General features: G+C 43.5%; 1 non-coding gene across 1 annotated transcript; it reads left to right on the forward strand.

Moving 5' to 3' along the window:
• Positions 1-5072: 5072 nt before the first annotated feature.
• Positions 5073-5155, forward strand: trnas-gcu (transfer RNA serine (anticodon GCU)). The gene has a single exon. It is a non-coding gene; the product is annotated as a tRNA-Ser (tRNA).
• The last annotated feature ends 4560 nt before the right edge of the window (positions 5156-9715 follow it).

A 9715-nucleotide genomic window follows, 5' to 3' on the forward strand; every position in this document is an offset into this window, starting at 1 on the left:
ATCTAGCGTACATCTAATAAAAGTCAGAACAGTTTCCTTCCTTTGCATGTTTTGAGACCTCCAGCAGCTCCTCTGTGACACAGGAACTTTCCAAGATGTCATTACTTATTTCCCAAATTATTTAGCTTCCATATCCTCCTCCACAGTAAATACTGATACAAAATATTCGTTCAGTACCTCCCCCATTTCCTGTGGTTCTGCATATGGGCAGGCTTGCTGATGTTGAAGGATGCCCTATTCTTTCCACAGTTACTGTTTTGTCCTTGACGTATTTGAAGAAGCCAAAGCTATCACATGTCCCCTTTTTTACGCTCGCAATTTCCCTCTTAAGTATACTATTGTTGCCTTCAGACTCTTCTATTGAATCACTTTAAATCAGGAATTAAGAGGCAAATGCTGACCATTCCAGTTGTCGAAAAAATCCATCTGGTTCACTGATACCCTTTAAGGAAGCAAACTGCCATGCTTACCTGGTGTGGCCTACATGTGACTCCAGACCCACAGCAATGTGGTTGACTGTTAACTGCTCTCTAGGCAATTAGGGATGGGTAATGGATGTTTGCCTAGCCAGGGACGCCCTCATCCCGTGAATGCATTAAGAAAAAAAACCTCAATTCCTGCTGTCTATAACTGACATATTCTTCCCTCTTATCCGTGACCAGAACCTCAATTTCTCCAATTCTCCAGCATTCCTTACACGTACCAGCCTTACCCTTCAACCTAAGCGGAACATACTGTCTCTTTACTCCTGACATCACATTTTTGAAGGCTTCTCACTTCACAACTGACCAATTTCTCTGCGAATATATATCCCAACCGACGTTAACATTTTCATTGAGTAGGACAGAGGGATTGTCTGCATGAGGCTGAGCTAAATGATGCTATCTTATCAAACTCACCTCATTAACTACCCACCCCACCCCATAGAGTCCCTCTTATTCAATGCCAGCCCGATTCTCCATTCATCATGGCTGGAGGTTCTCACCATCGCCCAGATGCCCCCGATACTCCACAACCCCTGGCATTGGTGCCAACTTTAAAAGGCCAATGGGCACATGGTTGTGCTTTCTCAAGTTGGAGCTGCCCTCCATAGTTTATCCTGAACATGGCAGATAAGTGGAAATTATACCACAGTTTGTCGACTGGGGCCCGCAGATCCTGGTGGATTGGCTAGTACAGAGAGGGAAATTCTCTTTCCAAAAGGGGGGCCACACCACCAGACCCACCAATCATGGTCTGAGCTCAGAGCAGTATCTTCGGTCTGAAGAAATGTCCAGCAATACAGGACAAGAATCAATGTCCTCCCCACTCTGTCAGGATAAGATCACCGTATTTTCTCTACTCCCTCACAGTCACTGTTTATCTGTTATAACACCTACCCCGGAACAAAACCTATGCCCCACCACTCTCACTGCTGCATGCAGCACCTTTCCTTTCTCTCTTTTACCCCTCTACTATATCTCCTTCACTAATAGCACTGCATGGATACAACACTCTTGAACAACTCCCTTTGGACAAGTCACCATCTCACCCACCCAATCCCCCCCACCTTCACCAGCACTGACAGTAGTATAACCCACTCACACCCTCACTGAATCCTTCCCCGTCTCCTAATCCAGAAGAAACAGCTCGGAATAGAATAGAAAGTGCGAATCCGGGTAGTGGAGTGGTCGATATCCACCTCCCCCCACCCCCTGTATTTGTGTGTCTGTATTTTTCTCTGTGAGTGTCTGCGTGTGGTTGCAGGTCTGGCAGTCTCTGTGGTGCTTAAAATGACATAATCTCTCTCTTATCTGGCCACCACACCCTACTTCAGTGATGGTGGCAGAGGGCGATAACCTTCGATGATTCATTCTGAGTGGGAGATAAGGCAGCAGCTCACAGCACTATCCAAACTGACAGCACCATCAACACACACACCTTCCCGCCCGCTACACCCTGCGCCCCGCCACACACACACACACACACACACAAAATGCTGGTAGATGGAGAGCTGCAAATATACTTGGGGTCGTCCGAATGGAAATGCTCACCTCCGAGTGAACCATTTTGTCAGGAGATGACATCAATTGATTTCTGATTCTGTGACTTGCAATGCTTAAAAATTACGTGGAAAAGTATTGAAAATTCCCAAAAAAGGCCTGGTAGTGTTGATAATGACGCAGGGACAATATCGCTTAGTATCAGACAAAACTGCTCTGTGTTTCCAAAGATATTATTTGAAAAAAATCAAACGAACGTGTAATTTAAGAGATTCACAGCAAAGGATTTGCTATCGACTCAGAGCCAAAAACTGTGACACTGATGCAGTGGCGTGGGGAGGCCAGCAGAGGGTATTATTGGATGAATCCAGTCATAAAACTGAGTGGTTCGCACACCCTCTATAAGGATTAGAGATGTTGGCCTTACAAACCTTCCGAACATTCCGTGGAAGAATAAAGGGAGTGATAGATAATTTTCGTCTCCATGGAGACGATGTTCATGAACTGGATAGATACAATTTACCTTATTGGAGTTTATATATAGAGAATTCATATTTAAAAAGCAGAGTTCATAGTGTAACTGTAAAATCTTCAGGTCACCCTCAGTGGGAGCATTGTGTGTAATCCTTGCCCTCATTCTCCACCAAAAACATGCAAAGAAGTTAGAAAGGCACAGACGCTGTTCCCTGGATAGCAAGATATTAGAAAGCCAAGTGGCGTTGTTTACTGAGACATAAAAATATCAGAAAGGATACAAAAGGTTTATTCGGGATGATAGAAAGAATGAAGGAGTTTATACACGAGATTTGGAAATCCTGGAGCAGAAACACGCAAGTTTTTATGTAAACAAATGAGATTTTCACATAACGCGAGGTTTGAATGACTAAATCAGGGAAATTCTTTCTTTCGAGTGTAACAATAACTTTAGTTAGAGCTTCAAAACCATTAGTGAATGATTAAGAAAGGTTTGGATGAGAGTTTCTTCCACTCAATAAAGTTATTTAAATCGTGAATGACTTTCCAGAAATAAAGCGTAGAAGCTGATTTCACAGTGATTTAAAAGATACACGAGCAAACATACAAGGAGGGAATTTACCATTGAGAGAAAGTCAGTGTGGTTGCGTAACAATTTCGAATTTGGTTGACTTCAGACACAAAGACATTTCATGAACACGTACAACTGAATGAGATTGAATATAAAATGTTCATGGATTGGTAAGGTGTGACGTATTATTCAAGGTGAAACTCTGTAAATGGAGCAGATGTCCTAAAATAACTGCAGACAGAGGTTATATCCTAATGAATGGGAACTGAACCGTCACTTGGAGATGCAACACATACTTTAAAGCTTTGACCACATTCACATGATGTATGTATATTTCGTACATTCTTAACTCCACCCATGAAATCCACTAAGAAGACTCTGTCCTTTTGTATTGTTAACCCTCTGTACTTCTCTGCAGCACGCCATTGAAGATAAAATATGCTCAGACCAAAATTCAATTCAATACAATATTCAAACGGTCCTATGTAATTTATTTTTTATTATTGCAATAACCTTTGTGAGTTTGCAACAAACTGCGTAACATGAAACCAGATCAACATCTATTTTCCCGGAATTTAACGTAGTGCACATGGGAAACGTTATCCATCTGCTGAAAATTCACCTTCGGCTCTTTCTCCACGCATGTCTCTACACGTTTTAAATACTTGCAGTATGTTTGTTGATCAAGGAGTCATTATCCAGAAAAGGTCGTTTCTCAATCCACAAACACGGGTATCTTCCCATAAACTTGGCTTTGCTCAATATCACCTTTTATCCGTACGCCTCAACACGACGACAAATTGAAGCTGCTCCATGTGATGCTCAAACGTAAAACTTCGGCACAGCATAGACCACTATACTGGAACAGTGATACCGTGCACTGGTCACCTGCAGCACAGGAGCAACACATTAATACTTACCTCCACATTCCTGGTTTTACCTTAACGTTTGGGAAACCGAATTTCTCTGATTCCATGGCTAGTAACGGGGATTGTACGATCATCTTCACTAGTGGTTCTGACCCCGAGTGAGGAAAGTGGTGAGCTACTCATTGCAAAGATGGGTAGATTGTTGAAATATACAATTTCGACATTTGCCTTCACTATGAGCACTTCATTTTGTTTTTCATCTGTAGAAATCTTAAAATCTTCATCTTGAACAGACGCAATGACAGATTTCCATTGTATCTCTGGCATCAAATTCCAAAGTGTAAACTCCCTCTGAATTCTTCCACCGCAGTCCGCTGTGTGGGAAGTGTTCCTGTTGTGGGAAATGCACTTCCCCGTGTGTCAACTGCTGGTCCCAGCATGCGCTCTGGCACTGCACTCATTTTCCATCTGACACTTGCTCACTGTGTTGCTGTGATCATACAGTGACTTGGTGTCGCACGGCCCAGGAAACTGATGCAGATCAAGGTTTTTGCATTGTTGAGTTCAATTGTCAGTTTAGCCTTATTTAGGATTTTGAAATTGTCTGTCCTAGACACAAGTGCATGTCAAACATATCTGAGTGGAAGAAAGGTGTTCCGAATAATGACATTGAGCACTATGCACTCTACTCCAGTCTGGCAAACAATTCCTCACAGGCAATTTAATAAACAATAGGTGCAGGAGTAGGCAATTCTGCCCTTCGAGCCAGCACCACCATTCAATATGATCATGACTGATCATCCTCAATCAGTATCCTGTTCCTGCCTTATCCACATAACCCTTGATTCCACTATCCTTAAGAGCTCTATCCAACTCTTTCTTGAAAGAACACCTCCTGCTGTCTCGGGTTCTTCATTCCATTGACTTCAAATCTTCACAGAATTCAACAGACCTTGTTACATAGTCATTTCTTCATTTTTGTTCAGACCACTGTGAGCAGAGTGTCACAGTGGGAATGCGCTTGCCCCACAACCCAGATGTCAGACAATAGTCTTGGAACCGTACTGTGCTATTTATGATTTCACCAAAACAAGGGAGAAATGTCTGCTGCTCTGCATAATTTATGCAATTCACTTATTCATAAGGTTATAGGTAGGCAGGCGCATGTGACGAGGTGGCCGAGGTGGCCGAGAGGTTAAGGCGATGGACTGCTAATCCATTATGTTCTGCACGCGTGGGTTCGAGTCCCACTCTCGTCGGTGCTATCCGTGATTTTTAATGTTGCTATTTTTGGATGATCACAACTGTCTTACTGAAATTGGAACTGCAATATCAGTTTGTATGCATCGACGCTATTATAAAATCTCAAAGAATAATTTGGTCCTGTTGCCTAAACTGCATTGAAATGTAGATTGCATTGGGATATTGAAAAGGAACGCGACTTTCTTTTACAAGTCAAGCTGCTGTGACCTTTTATCGTACGAAAGAGATCCAGGAAAGCCAAATAACAAGAGATGTGAAGGGCATGTTTATGCAGTGGGATTCTTAATGAGTATTTTGTCAAATGAAATCTGGAGCAGGTTGAGTAGAAGTGGTTCATCTTGGTGAGAAGAGCACAAAATAATGGAGATATTTCGAAAGGAGCAGGGCGTGGGTGTGGGGGCACCGAGAACTAGCTGTAAATGCACAGTAGAGAATTGCCGATGTGGGTGCTGTGCATGGGCACGGAAAGACTTACACATTGGTCTCGCCCTCGCCCCTTGCTCTCGCCATTGATGAATGCTGGACATAAGGCCTAAATACAAGATGTGGGAAGCGAGCTCCCTCTCGTTATGCACACACTGGATGCATCACATTGAACTATGAAAAACTGGAGAAGTCAGCATGTTAACTGTAGGGGCTGAACCTAAACTGTGGATCAATAACCGCAGATTCATGCAGCATAAACATGAAAAATGATTTAAAGTGGCTTTATACGCATGTCATTAACAGACGTTTCGCTCTAATACCCGTGTGGTTGAAAGAATAAGGCACCACATTTCAGATGGATGCCAACGTAACCAATTTTGTTTTGAAATTGAGATTTATTTGATCATTTTACACAGTGAACAAGGTTATTTTAAATAATGTAAACCACATTCCCTTACCTGGAATAAAAGTGTGATTTCATTACAAACATTGTCCTTGCAAAGTCGAAATTACTCAACATGAAAAATAGGATATAATTTTTATTGAGCATACATCAATTAGCACCATTATCTAACTTCGGATTGACTGCAATATGCATATGCTAAATAAGGTTTAAGAAAGAATGACTTTTGGAAATAATGATTCGGTGGTGCCTAAAATTAATATCAGTTTCTCATGATGTGGATATACCACCAATGGCTCCAGTGGTGGAAATGCTAAGTGGGCAGTATTTCTATGATAGTATAGAGGTGTGTGATCTGCCAGGAATGGGAGCTCCCACTTCATCTGGAGCAGCGTCTGTTGACATGGACCAGGGAGCATTGTGACATCAGACTGGGAGTTCCAACCACACCTGGAGCAACTTTTATTGACATTGCGCAGCAGGGAGTATTGGAACTTTAGACTGAGATCCAGCCTCACCTGGAGCAGCCTCTATTGACATGAAGCAGCAGGGAGCATTGAAACATCATACTGCGAGATCTAACCTCATTTGGAGCAGCTTCAGTTGACATAGAGCAGGGAGCTTTGCGAGATCCGTCTGGGAGCTCCACTCTCACCCGGAGCAGCTTTTAATGACGTGTAGCAGCAGGAAGCATTGGGACATCAGAGTGATAGATCCAACCTCAACTGGACCGCTTCTATTGACATGGAGCAGGGAGCATTGGGACATCAAACTGGGATCTCCAACTTCAAGTAGAGCAGCTTCTATTGAATGGAGCAGCAAGAAGCATTGAAACGTCAGGTTGGGAGCTCCAACCGCACTTGGAGCAGCTGGTATTTACATGGAAGAGGAGGGAGGATTGGGACATTAGGCTGGGGAAAGGATCTTCAACTATTTTAATCTGAAGTAAAATATGATTCAACGGCTCAGATGTTAATTGATTTATGAAGAATCTTTCCCGGGGAAATAATTGATTCTTTAGATATTAAAGACAAGTCCTGCAAATATTCAACCCATCAAAACGCATTGGTACAGAGAGAAACGGGAGTGATGTTTCATGTCTTTGTCTTTTCTTTTCTGGCCGACTCTGCACTGGTTTACATCACAGGAAGGACGTTTTCAGTCATTTCATGTTGTTCAGTTTCCTGCAAATACGGACAGGTCATTAACATAGAACATAGAACATAGAAGAATACAGCGCAGTACAGGCCCTTTGGCCCTCGATGTTGCGCCGATCCAAGCCCACCTAACCTATACTAACCCACTATCCTCCATATACCTATCCAATGCCCGCTTAAATGCCCATAAAGAGGGAGAGTCCACCACTGCTACTGGCAGGGCATTCCATGAACTTACGACTCGCTGAGTGAAGAACCTACCCCTAACTTCAGTCCTATATCTACCCCCCCCCTTAATTTAAAGCTATGCCCCCTTGTAATACCCGACTCCATACGCGGGAAAAGGTTCACACTGTCAACCCTATCTAACCCCCTAATCATCTTGTACACCTCAATCAAGTCACCCCTAAACCTTCTTTTCTCTAATGAAAACAGCCCCAAGTGTCTCAGTCTTTCCTCATACGATCTTCCTTCCATACCAGGCAACATCCTGGTAAACCTCCTCTGCACCCGTTCCAGTGCCTCCACATCCTTCCTATAGTATGGCGACCAAAACTGCACACAATATTCCAGATGCGGCCGCACCAGAGTCTTATACAACTGCATCATGACCTCAGGACTCCGGAACTCAATTCCTCTACCAATAAAAGCCAGTACGCCATATGCCTTCCTCACCGCACTATTTACCTGGGTGGCAACTTTCAGAGATCTGTGTACATGGACACCAAGATCCCTCTGCTCATCCACACTACCAAGTATCCGACCATTAGCCCAGTACCCCATCTTTTTGTTATTCTTCCCAAAGTGAATCACCTCACACTTAGCTACATTGAATTCCATTTGCCACCTTTCTGCCCAGCTCTGCAGCTTCTCTATATCCTGCTGTAACCTGCCACATCCTTCCTCACTACCAACAACTCCTCCGACTTTCGTATCATCCGCAAACTTGCTCACCCAACCTTCTAACCCCTCTTCCAGGTCATTTATAAAAATGACAAACAGCAATGGTCCCAAAACAGATCCTTGCGGAACACCGCTAGTGACGGCACTCCATGAAGAAACTTTGCCATCAACTACTACCCTCTGTCTTCTTCCATCCAGCCAATTCCTAATCCAAACCTCCAACTCACCCTCAATGCCATATCTCCGTATTTTCTGCAGTAGCCTACCATGGGGAACCTTATCAAACGCCTTACTAAAATCCATATATACCACATCTACCGCTTTCCCCTCATCAACCTCCTTCGTCACCTTTTCAAAGAATTCAATAAGGTTTGTGAGGCACGACCTGCCCTTCACAAAACCATGCTGACTATCCTTGATCACATTATTCCTATCCAGATGTGCATAAATCCTATCCCTTACAATTCTCTCTAAGACTTTGCCCACAACAGAAGTGAGACTCACCGGCCTATAGTTACTAGGGTTATCCCTACTCCCCTTTTTGAACAAGGGAACCACATTTGCTATCCTCCAGTCTTCTGGCACTACTCCTGTAGACAAAGAGGACATAAAAATCAAGGCCAATGGCTCTGCAATCTCCTCCCTTGCTTCCCAGAGAATCCTAGGATAAATGCCATCAGGCCCAGGGGACTTATCTATTTTCACCTTTTCCAGGATTTCCAACACCTCTTCTCTACATACCTCAAAGCCATCCATTCTACTTATTTGTGACTCAGTATTCACATCGACGACAATGCCCTGTTCCTGAGTAAATACTGAAGAAAAGTATTCATTCAGTGTCTCCCCAATCTCTTCCGCCTCCACACGCAACTTCCCACTACTATCCTTGACTGGACCTATTCCTACCCTAGTCATTCTTTTATTCCTAACATACCTATAGAAAGCCTTAGGGTTTTCCCTAATCCTACCGACTAAGGACCTTTCATGTCCCCTCCTTGCTGCTCTTAGCTCTCTCTTCAGGTCCTTCCTGGCTACCCTATAACTCTCAATCGCCCCAATTGAATCTTCACGTCTCATCTTGAGATAGGCCGCCCTCTTCCATTTAACAAGGGATTCCAATTCCTTATTAAACCACGGCTCCCTCGCACGACCCTTTCCTCCCTGCCTGACAGGTACATAATTATCAAGGACACTCAATAGTTGCTCCTTGAACAAGCTCCACATATCATGTACACTCTTGCCTTGGAGTCTACTTTTCCAAGCCACACATCCTAAGTCATGCCTCACCGCATCATAATTTCCCTGACCTCAGCTATAACTCTTGCCCTGTAGTACACACTTATCCCTCTCCATCACGAGAGTAAAAATCACTGAATTATGGTCACTATCCCCAAAGTGCTCACCTACCTCTAATTCTAACACCTGGCCTGGTTCGTTACCCAGAACCAAATCCAGTATGGCCTCACCTCTTGTTGGCCTGTCTACATATTGTGTCAGGAAACTCTCCTGCACACATTGAACAAACACTGACCCATCTAACGAACTTGAGCTATAGCTTTCCCAATCAATATCAGGAAAGTTAAAGTCCCCCATAACAACCACCCTATTACTGTCACTCATCTCCTGAATCACCTTCCCTATCCTTTCTTCAATGATTCTAGGACTAT

The sequence above is a fragment of the Chiloscyllium plagiosum genome, unplaced genomic scaffold (genome assembly GCF_037043375.1).
Source record: "Chiloscyllium plagiosum isolate Xiang-an unplaced genomic scaffold, Cpla_swu_hap1 HiC_scaffold_14, whole genome shotgun sequence".
Taxonomy (NCBI): Eukaryota; Metazoa; Chordata; class Chondrichthyes; order Orectolobiformes; family Hemiscylliidae; genus Chiloscyllium; species Chiloscyllium plagiosum.